Source organism: Paramisgurnus dabryanus, chromosome 9 (genome assembly GCF_030506205.2).
Source record: "Paramisgurnus dabryanus chromosome 9, PD_genome_1.1, whole genome shotgun sequence".
NCBI lineage: Eukaryota > Metazoa > Chordata > Actinopteri > Cypriniformes > Cobitidae > Paramisgurnus > Paramisgurnus dabryanus.
This window is the reverse complement of record NC_133345.1, coordinates 2233477-2261346: the sequence shown is the minus strand read 5'-3', so window position 1 is coordinate 2261346 and position 27870 is coordinate 2233477. Positions and strand designations below refer to the sequence as shown.

Below are 27870 nucleotides of genomic sequence, written 5' to 3'. Positions count from 1 at the left end.
GAATGTGATTTTAAAGCTCATATTTGTTATTGTATGACACCTCTCATGTTATGAAAGTAAAAAATAAATGTATTTTCTGATGTCTTGCATTTCTGTTTTTAAACTGTTAATCCTTATCAAGTGCTATACATTAGAAAGTGGATATAGAGTGAAATGCACACGGTGAATAATGAACGCAGACCTTCAGTGCCGGACCTCTGACCCGCTAACCTCCATCCCGACAGCCAGCGCCTTCTCCGGATGCCATTGCGGTATCGCTTCTCGGCTTTTTGGGTAAGATCGAGTGGACACCGGGGACTACACGTTTAAATGGATTTTTGACCTTCGGCTATGGAAGCGAGGCTTGTTCCGTCCACTCCGTGCATCGACTCTGGCGCTTTCCGGGGACAAATAAGGTGAGTTTAAAATCAGAGTTTGCTTCTTTAGTGCGTGGTTGCCAGTTTGTTTGCCAGTCCGTGGTCCATAATACGTTCCGCGTTCGTGGTCTCTCCATCGCTCAGTACTTTTCTGTGTTTCTATTTTACGTAAAGCTAACACCAAAACGATTGTGGAAGGCGCTATATAGATTGTTCTCAAAGAAAAAAAAACGAGAAACAAACCCATGTGAATATGGGTCAAATTATCTAGGCGGAGCACTTCGTTCAAAGAAAAACGCAACAGAATTGTTTGCGTTGAACAAAGACAATGGTGCCTGCAGACATCGAATGTGTATTGTGGATAAAAAATGGCCAGTGGGGTGGGACAATTTTTCTTGAATTAAGTGTTTATGGGAAAAGTTCACGAATTTTTTCTTACCCTGTAGTCAGATTTATTTGCTTGTTTTAAGCATAAAATAACAGGAGAAGAAATTGTGTAGGGGGAGCAGAGGGTTTTTTTTCGTTCAAAGAAAAGCAGCGTGGCACGAATGAATGTTTGGCTGAAATGCTATCGTAATTTCCCCCTTAATTTTCCTTACAAACATGAAACCAGAGAGAAGGGTCAGTTGGCATCGAATTGCACCTTGTATTCGGTGATTGATTGAGGAAAAATATGCGTATGTGTATATATATACTTGTTTTGTTGAACAGAGACAATGGCCGCGTGCTCCAGCGTCACCTATATGCCTATTTCACAAAATGGCGGCTTTGACCGGAAGTAGGGAAAACATCGTTCAGGTTGCACCACTACGATGGCCACTCAATATAGTATGGACTGACAGCTGCTTTGTTTTCTCCTACACATGAATTTACTTGTAAAAATAACAATAACAGATATTGTCGATTGGTGTTATATTATTTTTTTAGCATTTCGTATTATCAAAATATATCATATGTTAGACAGCTTATCAATTTTAAATAAAATAACGAGACATACATAACTATTCGTGTCTGCTCCCGTTTATTGTAATGAGTGTGCACATTTGGAGAAATACTTAGACATTTTACTTCTTATTTCTTTAGACTGAATAATTATTTCTTATTAATTCCAAAGTATGCGACCCGATGATCTAATCGTGGTGTATGTGCTATTCCTCGTTTGTTTGCCTGCATCCATTGCTTTACGGCTTGCTTGTTGCGTTTAAATGCACATTTGATTTCTTTACCAGCATTGGATTTAGACCATTCAATGAGAAGAGTTAACAGCGTTTATTATGATTGATAAGCCCTCAACGGAGAATGAGGTCGGCATACATTAAAAGCCTTATTTTGTTTTTATCGTGTGCCTTCCAAAATGTATGCGACGAAACTTAAATCACGCAAAATATGAATGGTAACTAGACGTGCTTGTTGTGTGCAAGGAGTGCATTTATTTGTAAACTTTTGCTAAATCAAAATGGTTTATTTGTATTTGCTTTTTACCTGGGTTTTATCAGGTTCGCAGTCGGGACATTTTTAATCCATAGTGTATGCATAATTAATTTCAAAGAAATAAGAAGTAAAATGTGTAAGTATTCCTCAAAATGTGCTTTGGACTAAGTCCCCCGTCATCACAGCAAACGGGAGCAGACCCGAATAGGTATGGCTAGTTATTTTATTAAAAATTTCCAGCCGTCTGTAAATTTATGTTTGAAAGAAAAAAGTAAATTAATATCTTACTTACTGTTTTTGTCTTGTTTTCTAGTGAATATCTGACAATGCTTAAATGGAGATACATTTACTTGGTAAGCAAAGTGGCTTAAGATATTATGTATTGTAATAGAAAATTGTTATAAAAACGTTTTGTTTTTGCTGGGAATTCTTGTATATATTTCACAGCTATATAATTAATTATAATAACGCACTTTTTGTTGATAAACATGTTAAAAAATACATTAACACATAATAATGTGGCAACAAATCAAATGTGCATTTAAATGCAACAAGCAAAAATAAATAAATAAAGCAAATGCACGGAAAAGAAACGAGGAATAAAAGAAACACCGCGATTAAAAAAATCAGATCGCATACTTTGTAAAATAATTGAAATAAATTATAAAAATCAACAGGTTTATATTTAAAACAAATAAAAAATATCTGCCAGCGGGGTAAGAAAAATAAACTTAATTCTAGTTTCAACTTAATTCAATAATAAACTCAATTTAGGTTTATTTTTCTTACCCCACTGGCAGATATTTTTACTTGTTTTAAGCCTTAACCTATTACATTTTAGAATTTATTTCAGTAAACAAGACTTAAATTCTAAGCCACTTTGCTTATTAAGTAAATGTATCTCGATTTAAGAATTATTTTTTAACTCGAAAACATTAAGAAAATACTAAGTAAACGAACAAATTGGGATGTTCAAAACACTTAAATATTTTTTTTCACTCTACCCTTCATATTACAGCTGTCGAAAAACCACAGCAACGTTGACAGACCCGGAAGCCATGATACATTAGCAGTTTTTAAAATAAGTTAAATCTAGAATCCTTATTGGTTTTAGATACTTTAAAGCAATGAATGATCTTCTTTCTTTTGAATTGATTTGGTATTATGGAGGAGCTCTGTGTCTGGTTATTGAAGATGATTTGTTCTTTGCTCCTATGTTGGCTTATTTTTTTGTTATTTCCGTTACTATATATATTTTTTTCTTTGTTTTTTCTGATTTGAGGTTATGAAAATGTTTTAATTTGTAATAAAGGTTTTTTGAAAATTCTAAATTCTCTCTATCTCTCTCTCTCTCTCTCTCTCTCATGAGCGTGGATCAGATCCTGCATTAAAACATGAACTTCTGATTTGCTAGCTCAACGTTCTACCTCTGGGTTATACAATGAGAACGTATAGAGTTAAATGCCCGCTAGCCTCCACCCCAAAAGCCAGCGCCTTCGCCGGCTCCCCCTTTGGCTGCGTCTATTCCGGTATCGCTTCTCGGCCTTTTGGCTAAGATCAAGTGTAGTATCTGTTCTTATCAGTTTAATGTCTGATACGTCTCCTATCCGGGGACTATATGTTAAATGGATTTTTGACCTTCGGAAATGGAAGCGGAGCTTGCTCCTTCCACTCCATGCATCAACATGGTATTGCAGTGTTTCCATGAATGGTGCGCTCCCCATCTCGGGGATAAATAAGTCAAGTATAAAAAAAAGAATTTGCTTCTTTTGTGCGTGAATGACGGTGTTTTTTCTAATCCGTGTGTTTTAAAATTGCTGTGATTTCGTTGACTTTATTGGTTTAACGAAAAGCTTGCGTGGAAATGAACACGCTGATAAAGAAATGTTTTTGTAATGTATTTAATTAATTTCTTTACAAGTTTGCGGAGGTGATACGAGGACGAATTAAACATCCTCGACACAGCTGAAGGCGCAACAAAAGCGAACGAGACCGATTGGAATGTTAAAAACACCTGAAAACTTTTTTCACTACCCTTCATACTACAGCTGTCGAAAAACCACAGCAACGTCGACAGACCTGGAAGCATAGCTGTACTTGTTTAACTCACAACGACAACGGGTAAGTCATTGAGCCCTGTGTTTTTATTTATCCACGTTCTAAAATTGCTATGCTTTCGTTGTTTCTTGATTGCTCTGTACATTTTTTTTTTGTTTCTATTCCACGTAAAGTTACTTTGTAATAACGAAACCATATATTTGAATGCGCAATTTAAATCCATTTGATTTAAATTGTTTCACATATTTCACTCTACACGGTTCAACCGGGCTGGAAACGGAATAAAAACAGGGTAGATCTCGAAGAATGTTTGGTCTCAGACGTGGCTTCGTGCGCTTTCCACCTGGTCACACACAGTAAATGAAATGTTAGTCGGACGGCCTCCGGGGGCGCCGTCGATGTGATCGGTCACAGGAAGATGCGGCCGTCTGGCCTCAAAGGGTGTCGCTCATACTTACCTGGCAGGGGAGACACCATGATCATGAAGGTGGTTCACCCAGGGCGAGGCTCAGCCATTGCACTCCGGTTGGGCTGACCCTTTGCGAATTCCCCAAATGTGGGAATCTCGACTGCAAAATTTCTGATAGTGGGGGACTGCGTTCGCGCTCTCCCCTGACTTTGTGTTAAAAATAGATTCGCTTGTCGTTTTACGTAAAATCCAAGAGACGTCTAACCACGGCCCAAGAATACATTAGACATCAAAAAAGCGGCTATTCAACGACTACATAACTTTTAATAGACAGCGAATAAGTGTCTAGGCTAAAACAAGGCTTAATTTGGGCTGTCAGTGAAAATCTAATAGCCGTTTGACCATTCCAAACGAATAGACTAGCCATTAAATAGAACCACAATCAAACGGCTACATGTCTAAGAGCACAAAATAATGCTTAGATGATTCTTTTACTTCCAATATAAGAGGTTCTCGGGAATGGCAATCATCCAAACTAATAAATTATAAAGGCTTTTATAAGAAAATGACAACAGTTAAACAACCTAGACAGCGTTGGGCAATACAAAATGCTAATAAATACAAGACAAATTGAAATATTGTACATGCATGTACATTAAACAAGCCAACAAATCTGCCAATGGGCTACGACAATTTTTCTTGAATTAAGTGTTTATATCTAGATTTGTTTCTTACCCCTTTGGCAGATTTATTTGCTTGTTTTAAGCCCAAATTCTGAGTTTTTTCTCCCTAAAGGCTAGGTTTATTTTCTTAGGGCATTTTGCTCATCAAAAAATGCATCTTATTTTAAGACTTTCTAGATATTTGTATAGTTAAAACAGTTCGAAATAACAAGTAAGAAATGATTTTTTGCAATGTATTCATTCATTCGCTACCCTTCATACTACAGCTGTCGAAAAACCACAGCAACGTCGACAGACCTGGAAGCGTAGCTGTATTTGTTTAACTCACAAAGACAACGGGTAAAGTATTTTCTTGATTACCTAAATGACTTGCTGTAGGAAAATAAGTTTAGGTTTAAGGGGGGAAATACAGTTTAAAGGGATATTTCAATTTATGATGATAATTCTGTCATCATTTACTCATGCATACAGGCTTACAACAACACGAGGATTAGTTTTTTTCTGAGTAACACAAAAGAAGGTATTTTGAGGAATGATGGTAAACCCACAGCAGATAGTCACCATTGACTTCCATAGTAGGAATAAAAAAATATGATGGAATTTAATAGGTACCATCAACCGTGTGCTAACCATCACTTTGCAAAATATTTTCTTCATCATTTATCACGATACTTCCAAAATATTTTTTCCTACTAAGTCAATATTTCATTATTTGCTTTACAAGCTTAAAAATGATGGTGACAGGATTCCATGGTAATCACAAACAGGTAAACAAGTAAAATAATCACTATTTACTTTTAAAAGCATTTTGAAAATTGCTTGCTTATGCTGGGAGTAAAGGTATTTCATGCAAAAGGTATTTATTTCCTCTTTAAAAGGTAATGTATGCTTCTTTTAAAGCTGACACATTTGCCACATTAAAATAACAGAAATGTGTACTGTTTAAACTTTTTGGAGCCGGTGTGTCTGTGTTCTTGGGGCACACATCTACATGTAAAAGCAGAATTGCTTATTATTCTTCTCTATTTCTTGTATAGGTCAATTATGAGTGAAGAACCGTTCACCAAATGAAGACCGCAGCCAGGTGACGGGATCCTGTGGTAATCACAAACAGGTAAACCAGTAAAATAATCATCATTTAATGTTAAAATAATTTTGAAAATTGAAGTTCTGTGTGTTCTTATTGTACTTTATTTATTTCTGCAGGTAAGCACCATACCGTAAGCTTCATTCCCTTTATAACAGGTAAGGTTCATACTGTTTTATTCTTTTGTACTGTTTTATTCGTACTGTTTTAAATCATTCAGTAAATGCAAAGTTAAACTGATGTGTTTTTAATCTATATTTAAAAGTGTCTACTGTTGAAGCACATCTGATCTCTTCTGAAAGCTGATAATAACTGAATGCTGAGGCACCTTGTTTTGAGTGAACCCTTGTTTTTTCTAAATGACCTGATCCTATTGATCCGAGTAATCGGTTTCATATTCGATTAGCATATCTGTCATGTATTGTAGCCATGAAGTGGTTTTTAAACAAGAAACAGTACTTTTTAAATCCATTGACCATTGCAATAATCGGCCCTGCTGGTGATGAAAGCATGAACAAGTTTCTCTAAGTCCTGTCTTGAGACAAAACCTCTAATTCTGGCAATATTTCTGAGATGGTAGTAAAAGCAGAATTCCTTATTATTTTTCTCTATCTCAGGCTCTACGGCATATATGTCATGATTTTATTTGTCTATTTATATGTCTATTTACAAGGACTGCCTTGGCCAAATGTTATTGTTAATTAATATTGAAGCAGTTATTTAACATAGGTCCTTTGAGTAGTGATTTGTGTAATGATCCATATATCTATTTTTATGTATATTTTTAACTTAGGAATGTGATTTTAAAGCTCATATTTGTTATTGTATGACACCTCTCATGTTATGAAAGTAAAAAATAAATGTATTTTCTGATGTCTTGCATTTCTGTTTTTAAACTGTTAATCCTTATCAAGTGCTATACATTAGAAAGTGGATATAGAGTGAAATGCACACGGTGAATAATGAACGCAGACCTTCAGTGCCGGACCTCTGACCCGCTAACCTCCATCCCGACAGCCAGCGCCTTCTCCGGATGCCATTGCGGTATCGCTTCTCGGCTTTTTGGGTAAGATCGAGTGGACACCGGGGACTACACGTTTAAATGGATTTTTGACCTTCGGCTATGGAAGCGAGGCTTGTTCCGTCCACTCCGTGCATCGACTCTGGCGCTTTCCGGGGACAAATAAGGTGAGTTTAAAATCAGAGTTTGCTTCTTTAGTGCGTGGTTGCCAGTTTGTTTGCCAGTCCGTGGTCCATAATACGTTCCGCGTTCGTGGTCTCTCCATCGCTCAGTACTTTTCTGTGTTTCTATTTTACGTAAAGCTAACACCAAAACGATTGTGGAAGGCGCTATATAGATTGTTCTCAAAGAAAAAAAAACGAGAAACAAACCCATGTGAATATGGGTCAAATTATCTAGGCGGAGCACTTCGTTCAAAGAAAAACGCAACAGAATTGTTTGCGTTGAACAAAGACAATGGTGCCTGCAGACATCGAATGTGTATTGTGGATAAAAAATGGCCAGTGGGGTGGGACAATTTTTCTTGAATTAAGTGTTTATGGGAAAAGTTCACGAATTTTTTCTTACCCTGTAGTCAGATTTATTTGCTTGTTTTAAGCATAAAATAACAGGAGAAGAAATTGTGTAGGGGGAGCAGAGGGTTTTTTTTCGTTCAAAGAAAAGCAGCGTGGCACGAATGAATGTTTGGCTGAAATGCTATCGTAATTTCCCCCTTAATTTTCCTTACAAACATGAAACCAGAGAGAAGGGTCAGTTGGCATCGAATTGCACCTTGTATTCGGTGATTGATTGAGGAAAAATATGCGTATGTGTATATATATACTTGTTTTGTTGAACAGAGACAATGGCCGCGTGCTCCAGCGTCACCTATATGCCTATTTCACAAAATGGCGGCTTTGACCGGAAGTAGGGAAAACATCGTTCAGGTTGCACCACTACGATGGCCACTCAATATAGTATGGACTGACAGCTGCTTTGTTTTCTCCTACACATGAATTTACTTGTAAAAATAACAATAACAGATATTGTCGATTGGTGTTATATTATTTTTTTAGCATTTCGTATTATCAAAATATATCATATGTTAGACAGCTTATCAATTTTAAATAAAATAACGAGACATACATAACTATTCGTGTCTGCTCCCGTTTATTGTAATGAGTGTGCACATTTGGAGAAATACTTAGACATTTTACTTCTTATTTCTTTAGACTGAATAATTATTTCTTATTAATTCCAAAGTATGCGACCCGATGATCTAATCGTGGTGTATGTGCTATTCCTCGTTTGTTTGCCTGCATCCATTGCTTTACGGCTTGCTTGTTGCGTTTAAATGCACATTTGATTTCTTTACCAGCATTGGATTTAGACCATTCAATGAGAAGAGTTAACAGCGTTTATTATGATTGATAAGCCCTCAACGGAGAATGAGGTCGGCATACATTAAAAGCCTTATTTTGTTTTTATCGTGTGCCTTCCAAAATGTATGCGACGAAACTTAAATCACGCAAAATATGAATGGTAACTAGACGTGCTTGTTGTGTGCAAGGAGTGCATTTATTTGTAAACTTTTGCTAAATCAAAATGGTTTATTTGTATTTGCTTTTTACCTGGGTTTTATCAGGTTCGCAGTCGGGACATTTTTAATCCATAGTGTATGCATAATTAATTTCAAAGAAATAAGAAGTAAAATGTGTAAGTATTCCTCAAAATGTGCTTTGGACTAAGTCCCCCGTCATCACAGCAAACGGGAGCAGACCCGAATAGGTATGGCTAGTTATTTTATTAAAAATTTCCAGCCGTCTGTAAATTTATGTTTGAAAGAAAAAAGTAAATTAATATCTTACTTACTGTTTTTGTCTTGTTTTCTAGTGAATATCTGACAATGCTTAAATGGAGATACATTTACTTGGTAAGCAAAGTGGCTTAAGATATTATGTATTGTAATAGAAAATTGTTATAAAAACGTTTTGTTTTTGCTGGGAATTCTTGTATATATTTCACAGCTATATAATTAATTATAATAACGCACTTTTTGTTGATAAACATGTTAAAAAATACATTAACACATAATAATGTGGCAACAAATCAAATGTGCATTTAAATGCAACAAGCAAAAATAAATAAATAAAGCAAATGCACGGAAAAGAAACGAGGAATAAAAGAAACACCGCGATTAAAAAAATCAGATCGCATACTTTGTAAAATAATTGAAATAAATTATAAAAATCAACAGGTTTATATTTAAAACAAATAAAAAATATCTGCCAGCGGGGTAAGAAAAATAAACTTAATTCTAGTTTCAACTTAATTCAATAATAAACTCAATTTAGGTTTATTTTTCTTACCCCACTGGCAGATATTTTTACTTGTTTTAAGCCTTAACCTATTACATTTTAGAATTTATTTCAGTAAACAAGACTTAAATTCTAAGCCACTTTGCTTATTAAGTAAATGTATCTCGATTTAAGAATTATTTTTTAACTCGAAAACATTAAGAAAATACTAAGTAAACGAACAAATTGGGATGTTCAAAACACTTAAATATTTTTTTTCACTCTACCCTTCATATTACAGCTGTCGAAAAACCACAGCAACGTTGACAGACCCGGAAGCCATGATACATTAGCAGTTTTTAAAATAAGTTAAATCTAGAATCCTTATTGGTTTTAGATACTTTAAAGCAATGAATGATCTTCTTTCTTTTGAATTGATTTGGTATTATGGAGGAGCTCTGTGTCTGGTTATTGAAGATGATTTGTTCTTTGCTCCTATGTTGGCTTATTTTTTTGTTATTTCCGTTACTATATATATTTTTTTCTTTGTTTTTTCTGATTTGAGGTTATGAAAATGTTTTAATTTGTAATAAAGGTTTTTTGAAAATTCTAAATTCTCTCTATCTCTCTCTCTCTCTCTCTCTCTCATGAGCGTGGATCAGATCCTGCATTAAAACATGAACTTCTGATTTGCTAGCTCAACGTTCTACCTCTGGGTTATACAATGAGAACGTATAGAGTTAAATGCCCGCTAGCCTCCACCCCAAAAGCCAGCGCCTTCGCCGGCTCCCCCTTTGGCTGCGTCTATTCCGGTATCGCTTCTCGGCCTTTTGGCTAAGATCAAGTGTAGTATCTGTTCTTATCAGTTTAATGTCTGATACGTCTCCTATCCGGGGACTATATGTTAAATGGATTTTTGACCTTCGGAAATGGAAGCGGAGCTTGCTCCTTCCACTCCATGCATCAACATGGTATTGCAGTGTTTCCATGAATGGTGCGCTCCCCATCTCGGGGATAAATAAGTCAAGTATAAAAAAAAGAATTTGCTTCTTTTGTGCGTGAATGACGGTGTTTTTTCTAATCCGTGTGTTTTAAAATTGCTGTGATTTCGTTGACTTTATTGGTTTAACGAAAAGCTTGCGTGGAAATGAACACGCTGATAAAGAAATGTTTTTGTAATGTATTTAATTAATTTCTTTACAAGTTTGCGGAGGTGATACGAGGACGAATTAAACATCCTCGACACAGCTGAAGGCGCAACAAAAGCGAACGAGACCGATTGGAATGTTAAAAACACCTGAAAACTTTTTTCACTACCCTTCATACTACAGCTGTCGAAAAACCACAGCAACGTCGACAGACCTGGAAGCATAGCTGTACTTGTTTAACTCACAACGACAACGGGTAAGTCATTGAGCCCTGTGTTTTTATTTATCCACGTTCTAAAATTGCTATGCTTTCGTTGTTTCTTGATTGCTCTGTACATTTTTTTTTGTTTCTATTCCACGTAAAGTTACTTTGTAATAACGAAACCATATATTTGAATGCGCAATTTAAATCCATTTGATTTAAATTGTTTCACATATTTCACTCTACACGGTTCAACCGGGCTGGAAACGGAATAAAAACAGGGTAGATCTCGAAGAATGTTTGGTCTCAGACGTGGCTTCGTGCGCTTTCCACCTGGTCACACACAGTAAATGAAATGTTAGTCGGACGGCCTCCGGGGGCGCCGTCGATGTGATCGGTCACAGGAAGATGCGGCCGTCTGGCCTCAAAGGGTGTCGCTCATACTTACCTGGCAGGGGAGACACCATGATCATGAAGGTGGTTCACCCAGGGCGAGGCTCAGCCATTGCACTCCGGTTGGGCTGACCCTTTGCGAATTCCCCAAATGTGGGAATCTCGACTGCAAAATTTCTGATAGTGGGGGACTGCGTTCGCGCTCTCCCCTGACTTTGTGTTAAAAATAGATTCGCTTGTCGTTTTACGTAAAATCCAAGAGACGTCTAACCACGGCCCAAGAATACATTAGACATCAAAAAAGCGGCTATTCAACGACTACATAACTTTTAATAGACAGCGAATAAGTGTCTAGGCTAAAACAAGGCTTAATTTGGGCTGTCAGTGAAAATCTAATAGCCGTTTGACCATTCCAAACGAATAGACTAGCCATTAAATAGAACCACAATCAAACGGCTACATGTCTAAGAGCACAAAATAATGCTTAGATGATTCTTTTACTTCCAATATAAGAGGTTCTCGGGAATGGCAATCATCCAAACTAATAAATTATAAAGGCTTTTATAAGAAAATGACAACAGTTAAACAACCTAGACAGCGTTGGGCAATACAAAATGCTAATAAATACAAGACAAATTGAAATATTGTACATGCATGTACATTAAACAAGCCAACAAATCTGCCAATGGGCTACGACAATTTTTCTTGAATTAAGTGTTTATATCTAGATTTGTTTCTTACCCCTTTGGCAGATTTATTTGCTTGTTTTAAGCCCAAATTCTGAGTTTTTTCTCCCTAAAGGCTAGGTTTATTTTCTTAGGGCATTTTGCTCATCAAAAAATGCATCTTATTTTAAGACTTTCTAGATATTTGTATAGTTAAAACAGTTCGAAATAACAAGTAAGAAATGATTTTTTGCAATGTATTCATTCATTCGCTACCCTTCATACTACAGCTGTCGAAAAACCACAGCAACGTCGACAGACCTGGAAGCGTAGCTGTATTTGTTTAACTCACAAAGACAACGGGTAAAGTATTTTCTTGATTACCTAAATGACTTGCTGTAGGAAAATAAGTTTAGGTTTAAGGGGGGAAATACAGTTTAAAGGGATATTTCAATTTATGATGATAATTCTGTCATCATTTACTCATGCATACAGGCTTACAACAACACGAGGATTAGTTTTTTTCTGAGTAACACAAAAGAAGGTATTTTGAGGAATGATGGTAAACCCACAGCAGATAGTCACCATTGACTTCCATAGTAGGAATAAAAAAATATGATGGAATTTAATAGGTACCATCAACCGTGTGCTAACCATCACTTTGCAAAATATTTTCTTCATCATTTATCACGATACTTCCAAAATATTTTTTCCTACTAAGTCAATATTTCATTATTTGCTTTACAAGCTTAAAAATGATGGTGACAGGATTCCATGGTAATCACAAACAGGTAAACAAGTAAAATAATCACTATTTACTTTTAAAAGCATTTTGAAAATTGCTTGCTTATGCTGGGAGTAAAGGTATTTCATGCAAAAGGTATTTATTTCCTCTTTAAAAGGTAATGTATGCTTCTTTTAAAGCTGACACATTTGCCACATTAAAATAACAGAAATGTGTACTGTTTAAACTTTTTGGAGCCGGTGTGTCTGTGTTCTTGGGGCACACATCTACATGTAAAAGCAGAATTGCTTATTATTCTTCTCTATTTCTTGTATAGGTCAATTATGAGTGAAGAACCGTTCACCAAATGAAGACCGCAGCCAGGTGACGGGATCCTGTGGTAATCACAAACAGGTAAACCAGTAAAATAATCATCATTTAATGTTAAAATAATTTTGAAAATTGAAGTTCTGTGTGTTCTTATTGTACTTTATTTATTTCTGCAGGTAAGCACCATACCGTAAGCTTCATTCCCTTTATAACAGGTAAGGTTCATACTGTTTTATTCTTTTGTACTGTTTTATTCGTACTGTTTTAAATCATTCAGTAAATGCAAAGTTAAACTGATGTGTTTTTAATCTAGATTTAAAAGTGTCTACTGTTGAAGCACATCTGATCTCTTCTGAAAGCTGATAATAACTGAATGCTGAGGCACCTTGTTTTGAGTGAACCCTTGTTTTTTCTAAATGACCTGATCCTATTGATCCGAGTAATCGGTTTCATATTCGATTAGCATATCTGTCATGTATTGTAGCCATGAAGTGGTTTTTAAACAAGAAACAGTACTTTTTAAATCCATTGACCATTGCAATAATCGGCCCTGCTGGTGATGAAAGCATGAACAAGTTTCTCTAAGTCCTGTCTTGAGACAAAACCTCTAATTCTGGCAATATTTCTGAGATGGTAGTAAAAGCAGAATTCCTTATTATTTTTCTCTATCTCAGGCTCTACGGCATATATGTCATGATTTTATTTGTCTATTTATATGTCTATTTACAAGGACTGCCTTGGCCAAATGTTATTGTTAATTAATATTGAAGCAGTTATTTAACATAGGTCCTTTGAGTAGTGATTTGTGTAATGATCCATATATCTATTTTTATGTATATTTTTAACTTAGGAATGTGATTTTAAAGCTCATATTTGTTATTGTATGACACCTCTCATGTTATGAAAGTAAAAAATAAATGTATTTTCTGATGTCTTGCATTTCTGTTTTTAAACTGTTAATCCTTATCAAGTGCTATACATTAGAAAGTGGATATAGAGTGAAATGCACACGGTGAATAATGAACGCAGACCTTCAGTGCCGGACCTCTGACCCGCTAACCTCCATCCCGACAGCCAGCGCCTTCTCCGGATGCCATTGCGGTATCGCTTCTCGGCTTTTTGGGTAAGATCGAGTGGACACCGGGGACTACACGTTTAAATGGATTTTTGACCTTCGGCTATGGAAGCGAGGCTTGTTCCGTCCACTCCGTGCATCGACTCTGGCGCTTTCCGGGGACAAATAAGGTGAGTTTAAAATCAGAGTTTGCTTCTTTAGTGCGTGGTTGCCAGTTTGTTTGCCAGTCCGTGGTCCATAATACGTTCCGCGTTCGTGGTCTCTCCATCGCTCAGTACTTTTCTGTGTTTCTATTTTACGTAAAGCTAACACCAAAACGATTGTGGAAGGCGCTATATAGATTGTTCTCAAAGAAAAAAAAACGAGAAACAAACCCATGTGAATATGGGTCAAATTATCTAGGCGGAGCACTTCGTTCAAAGAAAAACGCAACAGAATTGTTTGCGTTGAACAAAGACAATGGTGCCTGCAGACATCGAATGTGTATTGTGGATAAAAAATGGCCAGTGGGGTGGGACAATTTTTCTTGAATTAAGTGTTTATGGGAAAAGTTCACGAATTTTTTCTTACCCTGTAGTCAGATTTATTTGCTTGTTTTAAGCATAAAATAACAGGAGAAGAAATTGTGTAGGGGGAGCAGAGGGTTTTTTTTCGTTCAAAGAAAAGCAGCGTGGCACGAATGAATGTTTGGCTGAAATGCTATCGTAATTTCCCCCTTAATTTTCCTTACAAACATGAAACCAGAGAGAAGGGTCAGTTGGCATCGAATTGCACCTTGTATTCGGTGATTGATTGAGGAAAAATATGCGTATGTGTATATATATACTTGTTTTGTTGAACAGAGACAATGGCCGCGTGCTCCAGCGTCACCTATATGCCTATTTCACAAAATGGCGGCTTTGACCGGAAGTAGGGAAAACATCGTTCAGGTTGCACCACTACGATGGCCACTCAATATAGTATGGACTGACAGCTGCTTTGTTTTCTCCTACACATGAATTTACTTGTAAAAATAACAATAACAGATATTGTCGATTGGTGTTATATTATTTTTTTAGCATTTCGTATTATCAAAATATATCATATGTTAGACAGCTTATCAATTTTAAATAAAATAACGAGACATACATAACTATTCGTGTCTGCTCCCGTTTATTGTAATGAGTGTGCACATTTGGAGAAATACTTAGACATTTTACTTCTTATTTCTTTAGACTGAATAATTATTTCTTATTAATTCCAAAGTATGCGACCCGATGATCTAATCGTGGTGTATGTGCTATTCCTCGTTTGTTTGCCTGCATCCATTGCTTTACGGCTTGCTTGTTGCGTTTAAATGCACATTTGATTTCTTTACCAGCATTGGATTTAGACCATTCAATGAGAAGAGTTAACAGCGTTTATTATGATTGATAAGCCCTCAACGGAGAATGAGGTCGGCATACATTAAAAGCCTTATTTTGTTTTTATCGTGTGCCTTCCAAAATGTATGCGACGAAACTTAAATCACGCAAAATATGAATGGTAACTAGACGTGCTTGTTGTGTGCAAGGAGTGCATTTATTTGTAAACTTTTGCTAAATCAAAATGGTTTATTTGTATTTGCTTTTTACCTGGGTTTTATCAGGTTCGCAGTCGGGACATTTTTAATCCATAGTGTATGCATAATTAATTTCAAAGAAATAAGAAGTAAAATGTGTAAGTATTCCTCAAAATGTGCTTTGGACTAAGTCCCCCGTCATCACAGCAAACGGGAGCAGACCCGAATAGGTATGGCTAGTTATTTTATTAAAAATTTCCAGCCGTCTGTAAATTTATGTTTGAAAGAAAAAAGTAAATTAATATCTTACTTACTGTTTTTGTCTTGTTTTCTAGTGAATATCTGACAATGCTTAAATGGAGATACATTTACTTGGTAAGCAAAGTGGCTTAAGATATTATGTCTTGTAATAGAAAATTGTTATAAAAACGTTTTGTTTTTGCTGGGAATTCTTGTATATATTTCACAGCTATATAATTAATTATAATAACGCACTTTTTGTTGATAAACATGTTAAAAAATACATTAACACATAATAATGTGGCAACAAATCAAATGTGCATTTAAATGCAACAAGCAAAAATAAATAAATAAAGCAAATGCACGGAAAAGAAACGAGGAATAAAAGAAACACCGCGATTAAAAAAATCAGATCGCATACTTTGTAAAATAATTGAAATAAATTATAAAAATCAACAGGTTTATATTTAAAACAAATAAAAAATATCTGCCAGCGGGGTAAGAAAAATAAACTTAATTCTAGTTTCAACTTAATTCAATAATAAACTCAATTTAGGTTTATTTTTCTTACCCCACTGGCAGATATTTTTACTTGTTTTAAGCCTTAACCTATTACATTTTAGAATTTATTTCAGTAAACAAGACTTAAATTCTAAGCCACTTTGCTTATTAAGTAAATGTATCTCGATTTAAGAATTATTTTTTAACTCGAAAACATTAAGAAAATACTAAGTAAACGAACAAATTGGGATGTTCAAAACACTTAAATATTTTTTTTCACTCTACCCTTCATATTACAGCTGTCGAAAAACCACAGCAACGTTGACAGACCCGGAAGCCATGATACATTAGCAGTTTTTAAAATAAGTTAAATCTAGAATCCTTATTGGTTTTAGATACTTTAAAGCAATGAATGATCTTCTTTCTTTTGAATTGATTTGGTATTATGGAGGAGCTCTGTGTCTGGTTATTGAAGATGATTTGTTCTTTGCTCCTATGTTGGCTTATTTTTTTGTTATTTCCGTTACTATATATATTTTTTTCTTTGTTTTTTCTGATTTGAGGTTATGAAAATGTTTTAATTTGTAATAAAGGTTTTTTGAAAATTCTAAATTCTCTCTATCTCTCTCTCTCTCTCTCTCTCTCATGAGCGTGGATCAGATCCTGCATTAAAACATGAACTTCTGATTTGCTAGCTCAACGTTCTACCTCTGGGTTATACAATGAGAACGTATAGAGTTAAATGCCCGCTAGCCTCCACCCCAAAAGCCAGCGCCTTCGCCGGCTCCCCCTTTGGCTGCGTCTATTCCGGTATCGCTTCTCGGCCTTTTGGCTAAGATCAAGTGTAGTATCTGTTCTTATCAGTTTAATGTCTGATACGTCTCCTATCCGGGGACTATATGTTAAATGGATTTTTGACCTTCGGAAATGGAAGCGGAGCTTGCTCCTTCCACTCCATGCATCAACATGGTATTGCAGTGTTTCCATGAATGGTGCGCTCCCCATCTCGGGGATGAATAAGTCAAGTATAAAAAAAAGAATTTGCTTCTTTTGTGCGTGAATGACGGTGTTTTTTCTAATCCGTGTGTTTTAAAATTGCTGTGATTTCGTTGGCTTTATTGGTTTAACGAAAAGCTTGCGTGGAAATGAACACGCTGATAAAGAAATGTTTTTGTAATGTATTTAATTAATTTCTTTACAAGTTTGCGGAGGTGATACGAGGACGAATTAAACATCCTCGACACAGCTGAAGGCGCAACAAAAGCGAACGAGACCGATTGGAATGTTAAAAACACCTGAAAACTTTTTTCACTACCCTTCATACTACAGCTGTCGAAAAACCACAGCAACGTCGACAGACCTGGAAGCATAGCTGTACTTGTTTAACTCACAACGACAACGGGTAAGTCATTGAGCCCTGTGTTTTTATTTATCCACGTTCTAAAATTGCTATGCTTTCGTTGTTTCTTGATTGCTCTGTACATTTTTTTTTGTTTCTATTCCACGTAAAGTTACTTTGTAATAACGAAACCATATATTTGAATGCGCAATTTAAATCCATTTGATTTAAATTGTTTCACATATTTCACTCTACACGGTTCAACCGGGCTGGAAACGGAATAAAAACAGGGTAGATCTCGAAGAATGTTTGGTCTCAGACGTGGCTTCGTGCGCTTTCCACCTGGTCACACACAGTAAATGAAATGTTAGTCGGACGGCCTCCGGGGGCGCCGTCGATGTGATCGGTCACAGGAAGATGCGGCCGTCTGGCCTCAAAGGGTGTCGCTCATACTTACCTGGCAGGGGAGACACCATGATCATGAAGGTGGTTCACCCAGGGCGAGGCTCAGCCATTGCACTCCGGTTGGGCTGACCCTTTGCGAATTCCCCAAATGTGGGAATCTCGACTGCAAAATTTCTGATAGTGGGGGACTGCGTTCGCGCTCTCCCCTGACCTTTGTGTTAAAAATAGATTCGCTTGTCGTTTTACGTAAAATCCAAGAGACGTCTAACCACGGCCCAAGAATACATTAGTCATCAAAAAAGCGGCTATTCAACGACTACATAACTTTTAATAGACAGCGAATAAGTGTCTAGGCTAAAACAAGGCTTAATTTGGGCTGTCAGTGAAAATCTAATAGCCGTTTGACCATTCCAAACGAATAGACTAGCCATTAAATAGAACCACAATCAAACGGCTACATGTCTAAGAGCACAAAATAATGCTTAGATGATTCTTTTACTTCCAATATAAGAGGTTCTCGGGAATGGCAATCATCCAAACTAATAAATTATAAAGGCTTTTATAAGAAAATGACAACAGTTAAACAACCTAGACAGCGTTGGGCAATACAAAATGCTAATAAATACAAGACAAATTGAAATATTGTACATGCATGTACATTAAACAAGCCAACAAATCTGCCAATGGGCTACGACAATTTTTCTTGAATTAAGTGTTTATATCTAGATTTGTTTCTTACCCCTTTGGCAGATTTATTTGCTTGTTTTAAGCCCAAATTCTGAGTTTTTTCTCCCTAAAGGCTAGGTTTATTTTCTTAGGGCATTTTGCTCATCAAAAAATGCATCTTATTTTAAGACTTTCTAGATATTTGTATAGTTAAAACAGTTCGAAATAACAAGTAAGAAATGATTTTTTGCAATGTATTCATTCATTCGCTACCCTTCATACTACAGCTGTCGAAAAACCACAGCAACGTCGACAGACCTGGAAGCGTAGCTGTATTTGTTTAACTCACAAAGACAACGGGTAAAGTATTTTCTTGATTACCTAAATGACTTGCTGTAGGAAAATAAGTTTAGGTTTAAGGGGGGAAATACAGTTTAAAGGGATATTTCAATTTATGATGATAATTCTGTCATCATTTACTCATGCATACAGGCTTACAACAACACGAGGATTAGTTTTTTTCTGAGTAACACAAAAGAAGGTATTTTGAGGAATGATGGTAAACCCACAGCAGATAGTCACCATTGACTTCCATAGTAGGAATAAAAAAATATGATGGAATTTAATAGGTACCATCAACCGTGTGCTAACCATCACTTTGCAAAATATTTTCTTCATCATTTATCACGATACTTCCAAAATATTTTTTCCTACTAAGTCAATATTTCATTATTTGCTTTACAAGCTTAAAAATGATGGTGACAGGATTCCATGGTAATCACAAACAGGTAAACAAGTAAAATAATCACTATTTACTTTTAAAAGCATTTTGAAAATTGCTTGCTTATGCTGGGAGTAAAGGTATTTCATGCAAAAGGTATTTATTTCCTCTTTAAAAGGTAATGTATGCTTCTTTTAAAGCTGACATATTTGCCACATTAAAATAACAGAAATGTGTACTGTTTAAACTTTTTGGAGCCGGTGTGTCTGTGTTCTTGGGGCACACATCTACATGTAAAAGCAGAATTGCTTATTATTCTTCTCTATTTTTTGTATAGGTCAATTATGAGTGAAGAACCGTTCACCAAATGAAGACCGCAGCCAGGTGACGGGATCCTGTGGTAATCACAAACAGGTAAACCAGTAAAATAATCATCATTTAATGTTAAAATAATTTTGAAAATTGAAGTTCTGTGTGTTCTTATTGTACTTTATTTATTTCTGCAGGTAAGCACCATACCGTAAGCTTCATTCCCTTTATAACAGGTAAGGTTCATACTGTTTTATTCTTTTGTACTGTTTTATTCGTACTGTTTTAAATCATTCAGTAAATGCAAAGTTAAACTGATGTGTTTTTAATCTAGATTTAAAAGTGTCTACTGTTGAAGCACATCTGATCTCTTCTGAAAGCTGATAATAACTGAATGCTGAGGCACCTTGTTTTGAGTGAACCCTTGTTTTTTCTAAATGACCTGATCCTATTGATCCGAGTAATCGGTTTCATATTCGATTAGCATATCTGTCATGTATTGTAGCCATGAAGTGGTTTTTAAACAAGAAACAGTACTTTTTAAATCCATTGACCATTGCAATAATCGGCCCTGCTGGTGATGAAAGCATGAACAAGTTTCTCTAAGTCCTGTCTTGAGACAAAACCTCTAATTCTGGCAATATTTCTGAGATGGTAGTAAAAGCAGAATTCCTTATTATTTTTCTCTATCTCAGGCTCTACGGCATATATGTCATGATTTTATTTGTCTATTTATATGTCTATTTACAAGGACTGCCTTGGCCAAATGTTATTGTTAATTAATATTGAAGCAGTTATTTAACATAGGTCCTTTGAGTAGTGATTTGTGTAATGATCCATATATCTATTTTTATGTATATTTTTAACTTAGGAATGTGATTTTAAAGCTCATATTTGTTATTGTATGACACCTCTCATGTTATGAAAGTACAAAATAAATGTATTTTCTGATGTCTTGCATTTCTGTTTTTAAACTGTTAATCCTTATCAAGTGCTATACATTAGAAAGTGGATATAGAGTGAAATGCACACGGTGAATAATGAACGCAGACCTTCAGTGCCGGACCTCTGACCCGCTAACCTCCATCCCGACAGCCAGCGCCTTCTCCGGATGCCATTGCGGTATCGCTTCTCGGCTTTTTGGGTAAGATCGAGTGGACACCGGGGACTACACGTTTAAATGGATTTTTGACCTTCGGCTATGGAAGCGAGGCTTGTTCCGTCCACTCCGTGCATCGACTCTGGCGCTTTCCGGGGACAAATAAGGTGAGTTTAAAATCAGAGTTTGCTTCTTTAGTGCGTGGTTGCCAGTTTGTTTGCCAGTCCGTGGTCCATAATACGTTCCGCGTTCGTGGTCTCTCCATCGCTCAGTACTTTTCTGTGTTTCTATTTTACGTAAAGCTAACACCAAAACGATTGTGGAAGGCGCTATATAGATTGTTCTCAAAGAAAAAAAAACGAGAAACAAACCCATGTGAATATGGGTCAAATTATCTAGGCGGAGCACTTCGTTCAAAGAAAAACGCAACAGAATTGTTTGCGTTGAACAAAGACAATGGTGCCTGCAGACATCGAATGTGTATTGTGGATAAAAAATGGCCAGTGGGGTGGGACAATTTTTCTTGAATTAAGTGTTTATGGGAAAAGTTCACGAATTTTTTCTTACCCTGTAGTCAGATTTATTTGCTTGTTTTAAGCATAAAATAACAGGAGAAGAAATTGTGTAGGGGGAGCAGAGGGTTTTTTTTCGTTCAAAGAAAAGCAGCGTGGCACGAATGAATGTTTGGCTGAAATGCTATCGTAATTTCCCCCTTAATTTTCCTTACAAACATGAAACCAGAGAGAAGGGTCAGTTGGCATCGAATTGCACCTTGTATTCGGTGATTGATTGAGGAAAAATATGCGTATGTGTATATATATACTTGTTTTGTTGAACAGAGACAATGGCCGCGTGCTCCAGCGTCACCTATATGCCTATTTCACAAAATGGCGGCTTTGACCGGAAGTAGGGAAAACATCGTTCAGGTTGCACCACTACGATGGCCACTCAATATAGTATGGACTGACAGCTGCTTTGTTTTCTCCTACACATGAATTTACTTGTAAAAATAACAATAACAGATATTGTCGATTGGTGTTATATTATTTTTTTAGCATTTCGTATTATCAAAATATATCATATGTTAGACAGCTTATCAATTTTAAATAAAATAACGAGACATACATAACTATTCGTGTCTGCTCCCGTTTATTGTAATGAGTGTGCACATTTGGAGAAATACTTAGACATTTTACTTCTTATTTCTTTAGACTGAATAATTATTTCTTATTAATTCCAAAGTATGCGACCCGATGATCTAATCGTGGTGTATGTGCTATTCCTCGTTTGTTTGCCTGCATCCATTGCTTTACGGCTTGCTTGTTGCGTTTAAATGCACATTTGATTTCTTTACCAGCATTGGATTTAGACCATTCAATGAGAAGAGTTAACAGCGTTTATTATGATTGATAAGCCCTCAACGGAGAATGAGGTCGGCATACATTAAAAGCCTTATTTTGTTTTTATCGTGTGCCTTCCAAAATGTATGCGACGAAACTTAAATCACGCAAAATATGAATGGTAACTAGACGTGCTTGTTGTGTGCAAGGAGTGCATTTATTTGTAAACTTTTGCTAAATCAAAATGGTTTATTTGTATTTGCTTTTTACCTGGGTTTTATCAGGTTCGCAGTCGGGACATTTTTAATCCATAGTGTATGCATAATTAATTTCAAAGAAATAAGAAGTAAAATGTGTAAGTATTCCTCAAAATGTGCTTTGGACTAAGTCCCCCGTCATCACAGCAAACGGGAGCAGACCCGAATAGGTATGGCTAGTTATTTTATTAAAAATTTCCAGCCGTCTGTAAATTTATGTTTGAAAGAAAAAAGTAAATTAATATCTTACTTACTGTTTTTGTCTTGTTTTCTAGTGAATATCTGACAATGCTTAAATGGAGATACATTTACTTGGTAAGCAAAGTGGCTTAAGATATTATGTATTGTAATAGAAAATTGTTATAAAAACGTTTTGTTTTTGCTGGGAATTCTTGTATATATTTCACAGCTATATAATTAATTATAATAACGCACTTTTTGTTGATAAACATGTTAAAAAATACATTAACACATAATAATGTGGCAACAAATCAAATGTGCATTTAAATGCAACAAGCAAAAATAAATAAATAAAGCAAATGCACGGAAAAGAAACGAGGAATAAAAGAAACACCGCGATTAAAAAAATCAGATCGCATACTTTGTAAAATAATTGAAATAAATTATAAAAATCAACAGGTTTATATTTAAAACAAATAAAAAATATCTGCCAGCGGGGTAAGAAAAATAAACTTAATTCTAGTTTCAACTTAATTCAATAATAAACTCAATTTAGGTTTATTTTTCTTACCCCACTGGCAGATATTTTTACTTGTTTTAAGCCTTAACCTATTACATTTTAGAATTTATTTCAGTAAACAAGACTTAAATTCTAAGCCACTTTGCTTATTAAGTAAATGTATCTCGATTTAAGAATTATTTTTTAACTCGAAAACATTAAGAAAATACTAAGTAAACGAACAAATTGGGATGTTCAAAACACTTAAATATTTTTTTTCACTCTACCCTTCATATTACAGCTGTCGAAAAACCACAGCAACGTTGACAGACCCGGAAGCCATGATACATTAGCAGTTTTTAAAATAAGTTAAATCTAGAATCCTTATTGGTTTTAGATACTTTAAAGCAATGAATGATCTTCTTTCTTTTGAATTGATTTGGTATTATGGAGGAGCTCTGTGTCTGGTTATTGAAGATGATTTGTTCTTTGCTCCTATGTTGGCTTTTTTTTTTGTTATTTCCGTTACTATATATATATTTTTCTTTGTTTTTTCTGATTTGAGGTTATGAAAATGTTTTAATTTGTAATAAAGGTTTTTTGAAAATTCTAAATTCTCTCTATCTCTCTCTCTCTCTCTCTCTCTCATGAGCGTGGATCAGATCCTGCATTAAAACATGAACTTCTGATTTGCTAGCTCAACGTTCTACCTCTGGGTTATACAATGAGAACGTATAGAGTTAAATGCCCGCTAGCCTCCACCCCAAAAGCCAGCGCCTTCGCCGGCTCCCCCTTTGGCTGCGTCTATTCCGGTATCGCTTCTCGGCCTTTTGGCTAAGATCAAGTGTAGTATCTGTTCTTATCAGTTTAATGTCTGATACGTCTCCTATCCGGGGACTATATGTTAAATGGATTTTTGACCTTCGGAAATGGAAGCGGAGCTTGCTCCTTCCACTCCATGCATCAACATGGTATTGCAGTGTTTCCATGAATGGTGCGCTCCCCATCTCGGGGATAAATAAGTCAAGTATAAAAAAAAGAATTTGCTTCTTTTGTGCGTGAATGACGGTGTTTTTTCTAATCCGTGTGTTTTAAAATTGCTGTGATTTCGTTGGCTTTATTGGTTTAACGAAAAGCTTGCGTGGAAATGAACACGCTGATAAAGAAATGTTTTTGTAATGTATTTAATTAATTTCTTTACAAGTTTGCGGAGGTGATACGAGGACGAATTAAACATCCTCGACACAGCTGAAGGCGCAACAAAAGCGAACGAGACCGATTGGAATGTTAAAAACACCTGAAAACTTTTTTCACTACCCTTCATACTACAGCTGTCGAAAAACCACAGCAACGTCGACAGACCTGGAAGCATAGCTGTACTTGTTTAACTCACAACGACAACGGGTAAGTCATTGAGCCCTGTGTTTTTATTTATCCACGTTCTAAAATTGCTATGCTTTCGTTGTTTCTTGATTGCTCTGTACATTTTTTTTTGTTTCTATTCCACGTAAAGTTACTTTGTAATAACGAAACCATATATTTGAATGCGCAATTTAAATCCATTTGATTTAAATTGTTTCACATATTTCACTCTACACGGTTCAACCGGGCTGGAAACGGAATAAAAACAGGGTAGATCTCGAAGAATGTTTGGTCTCAGACGTGGCTTCGTGCGCTTTCCACCTGGTCACACACAGTAAATGAAATGTTAGTCGGACGGCCTCCGGGGGCGCCGTCGATGTGATCGGTCACAGGAAGATGCGGCCGTCTGGCCTCAAAGGGTGTCGCTCATACTTACCTGGCAGGGGAGACACCATGATCATGAAGGTGGTTCACCCAGGGCGAGGCTCAGCCATTGCACTCCGGTTGGGCTGACCCTTTGCGAATTCCCCAAATGTGGGAATCTCGACTGCAAAATTTCTGATAGTGGGGGACTGCGTTCGCGCTCTCCCCTGACCTTTGTGTTAAAAATAGATTCGCTTGTCGTTTTACGTAAAATCCAAGAGACGTCTAACCACGGCCCAAGAATACATTAGTCATCAAAAAAGCGGCTATTCAACGACTACATAACTTTTAATAGACAGCGAATAAGTGTCTAGGCTAAAACAAGGCTTAATTTGGGCTGTCAGTGAAAATCTAATAGCCGTTTGACCATTCCAAACGAATAGACTAGCCATTAAATAGAACCACAATCAAACGGCTACATGTCTAAGAGCACAAAATAATGCTTAGATGATTCTTTTACTTCCAATATAAGAGGTTCTCGGGAATGGCAATCATCCAAACTAATAAATTATAAAGGCTTTTATAAGAAAATGACAACAGTTAAACAACCTAGACAGCGTTGGGCAATACAAAATGCTAATAAATACAAGACAAATTGAAATATTGTACATGCATGTACATTAAACAAGCCAACAAATCTGCCAATGGGCTACGACAATTTTTCTTGAATTAAGTGTTTATATCTAGATTTGTTTCTTACCCCTTTGGCAGATTTATTTGCTTGTTTTAAGCCCAAATTCTGAGTTTTTTCTCCCTAAAGGCTAGGTTTATTTTCTTAGGGCATTTTGCTCATCAAAAAATGCATCTTATTTTAAGACTTTCTAGATATTTGTATAGTTAAAACAGTTCGAAATAACAAGTAAGAAATGATTTTTTGCAATGTATTCATTCATTCGCTACCCTTCATACTACAGCTGTCGAAAAACCACAGCAACGTCGACAGACCTGGAAGCGTAGCTGTATTTGTTTAACTCACAAAGACAACGGGTAAAGTATTTTCTTGATTACCTAAATGACTTGCTGTAGGAAAATAAGTTTAGGTTTAAGGGGGGAAATACAGTTTAAAGGGATATTTCAATTTATGATGATAATTCTGTCATCATTTACTCATGCATACAGGCTTACAACAACACGAGGATTAGTTTTTTTCTGAGTAACACAAAAGAAGGTATTTTGAGGAATGATGGTAAACCCACAGCAGATAGTCACCATTGACTTCCATAGTAGGAATAAAAAAATATGATGGAATTTAATAGGTACCATCAACCGTGTGCTAACCATCACTTTGCAAAATATTTTCTTCATCATTTATCACGATACTTCCAAAATATTTTTTCCTACTAAGTCAATATTTCATTATTTGCTTTACAAGCTTAAAAATGATGGTGACAGGATTCCATGGTAATCACAAACAGGTAAACAAGTAAAATAATCACTATTTACTTTTAAAAGCATTTTGAAAATTGCTTGCTTATGCTGGGAGTAAAGGTATTTCATGCAAAAGGTATTTCCTCTTTAAAAGGTAATGTATGCTTCTTTTAAAGCTGACACATTTGCCACATTAAAATAACAGAAATGTGTACTGTTTAAACTTTTTGGAGCCGGTGTGTCTGTGTTCTTGGGGCACACATCTACATGTAAAAGCAGAATTGCTTATTATTCTTCTCTATTTCTTGTATAGGTCAATTATGAGTGAAGAACCGTTCACCAAATGAAGACCGCAGCCAGGTGACGGGATCCTGTGGTAATCACAAACAGGTAAACCAGTAAAATAATCATCATTTAATGTTAAAATAATTTTGAAAATTGAAGTTCTGTGTGTTCTTATTGTACTTTATTTATTTCTGCAGGTAAGCACCATACCGTAAGCTTCATTCCCTTTATAACAGGTAAGGTTCATACTGTTTTATTCTTTTGTACTGTTTTATTCGTACTGTTTTAAATCATTCAGTAAATGCAAAGTTAAACTGATGTGTTTTTAATCTAGATTTAAAAGTGTCTACTGTTGAAGCACATCTGATCTCTTCTGAAAGCTGATAATAACTGAATGCTGAGGCACCTTGTTTTGAGTGAACCCTTGTTTTTTCTAAATGACCTGATCCTATTGATCCGAGTAATCGGTTTCATATTCGATTAGCATATCTGTCATGTATTGTAGCCATGAAGTGGTTTTTAAACAAGAAACAGTACTTTTTAAATCCATTGACCATTGCAATAATCGGCCCTGCTGGTGATGAAAGCATGAACAAGTTTCTCTAAGTCCTGTCTTGAGACAAAACCTCTAATTCTGGCAATATTTCTGAGATGGTAGTAAAAGCAGAATTCCTTATTATTTTTCTCTATCTCAAGGCTCTACGGCATATATGTCATGATTTTATTTGTCTATTTATATGTCTATTTACAAGGACTGCCTTGGCCAAATGTTATTGTTAATTAATATTGAAGCAGTTATTTAACATAGGTCCTTTGAGTAGTGATTTGTGTAATGATCCATATATCTATTTTTATGTATATTTTTAACTTAGGAATGTGATTTTAAAGCTCATATTTGTTATTGTATGACACCTCTCATGTTATGAAAGTAAAAAATAAATGTATTTTCTGATGTCTTGCATTTCTGTTTTTAAACTGTTAATCCTTATCAAGTGCTATACATTAGAAAGTGGATATAGAGTGAAATGCACACGGTGAATAATGAACGCAGACCTTCAGTGCCGGACCTCTGACCCGCTAACCTCCATCCCGACAGCCAGCGCCTTCTCCGGATGCCATTGCGGTATCGCTTCTCGGCTTTTTGGGTAAGATCGAGTGGACACCGGGGACTACACGTTTAAATGGATTTTTGACCTTCGGCTATGGAAGCGAGGCTTGTTCCGTCCACTCCGTGCATCGACTCTGGCGCTTTCCGGGGACAAATAAGGTGAGTTTAAAATCAGAGTTTGCTTCTTTAGTGCGTGGTTGCCAGTTTGTTTGCCAGTCCGTGGTCCATAATACGTTCCGCGTTCGTGGTCTCTCCATCGCTCAGTACTTTTCTGTGTTTCTATTTTACGTAAAGCTAACACCAAAACGATTGTGGAAGGCGCTATATAGATTGTTCTCAAAGAAAAAAAAACGAGAAACAAACCCATGTG

The 27870-nt window shown here is 36.0% G+C and overlaps 8 non-coding genes across 8 annotated transcripts; all 8 read left to right on the top strand.

Moving 5' to 3' along the window:
- Positions 1 to 3318: 3318 nt before the first annotated feature.
- Positions 3319 to 3509, top strand: LOC135764462 (U2 spliceosomal RNA). The gene has a single exon (XR_010540009.1). It is a non-coding gene; the product is annotated as a U2 spliceosomal RNA (small nuclear RNA).
- A 786-nt stretch (positions 3510 to 4295) lies between these two features.
- LOC135764320 (U1 spliceosomal RNA) lies at positions 4296 to 4460 on the top strand. The gene has a single exon (XR_010539874.1). It is a non-coding gene; the product is annotated as a U1 spliceosomal RNA (small nuclear RNA).
- A 5675-nt stretch (positions 4461 to 10135) lies between these two features.
- LOC135764461 (U2 spliceosomal RNA) lies at positions 10136 to 10326 on the top strand. The gene has a single exon (XR_010540522.1). It is a non-coding gene; the product is annotated as a U2 spliceosomal RNA (small nuclear RNA).
- Positions 10327 to 11111: 785 nt separating this feature from the next.
- LOC135765165 (U1 spliceosomal RNA) lies at positions 11112 to 11276 on the top strand. The gene has a single exon (XR_010540501.2). It is a non-coding gene; the product is annotated as a U1 spliceosomal RNA (small nuclear RNA).
- Positions 11277 to 16951: 5675 nt separating this feature from the next.
- On the top strand, positions 16952 to 17142 carry LOC135765128 (U2 spliceosomal RNA). The gene has a single exon (XR_010540469.2). It is a non-coding gene; the product is annotated as a U2 spliceosomal RNA (small nuclear RNA).
- Positions 17143 to 17927: 785 nt separating this feature from the next.
- On the top strand, positions 17928 to 18092 carry LOC135765115 (U1 spliceosomal RNA). The gene has a single exon (XR_010540456.2). It is a non-coding gene; the product is annotated as a U1 spliceosomal RNA (small nuclear RNA).
- Positions 18093 to 23768: 5676 nt separating this feature from the next.
- LOC135765188 (U2 spliceosomal RNA) lies at positions 23769 to 23959 on the top strand. The gene has a single exon (XR_010540523.1). It is a non-coding gene; the product is annotated as a U2 spliceosomal RNA (small nuclear RNA).
- A 785-nt stretch (positions 23960 to 24744) lies between these two features.
- Positions 24745 to 24909, top strand: LOC135765154 (U1 spliceosomal RNA). The gene has a single exon (XR_010540490.1). It is a non-coding gene; the product is annotated as a U1 spliceosomal RNA (small nuclear RNA).
- The last annotated feature ends 2961 nt before the right edge of the window (positions 24910 to 27870 follow it).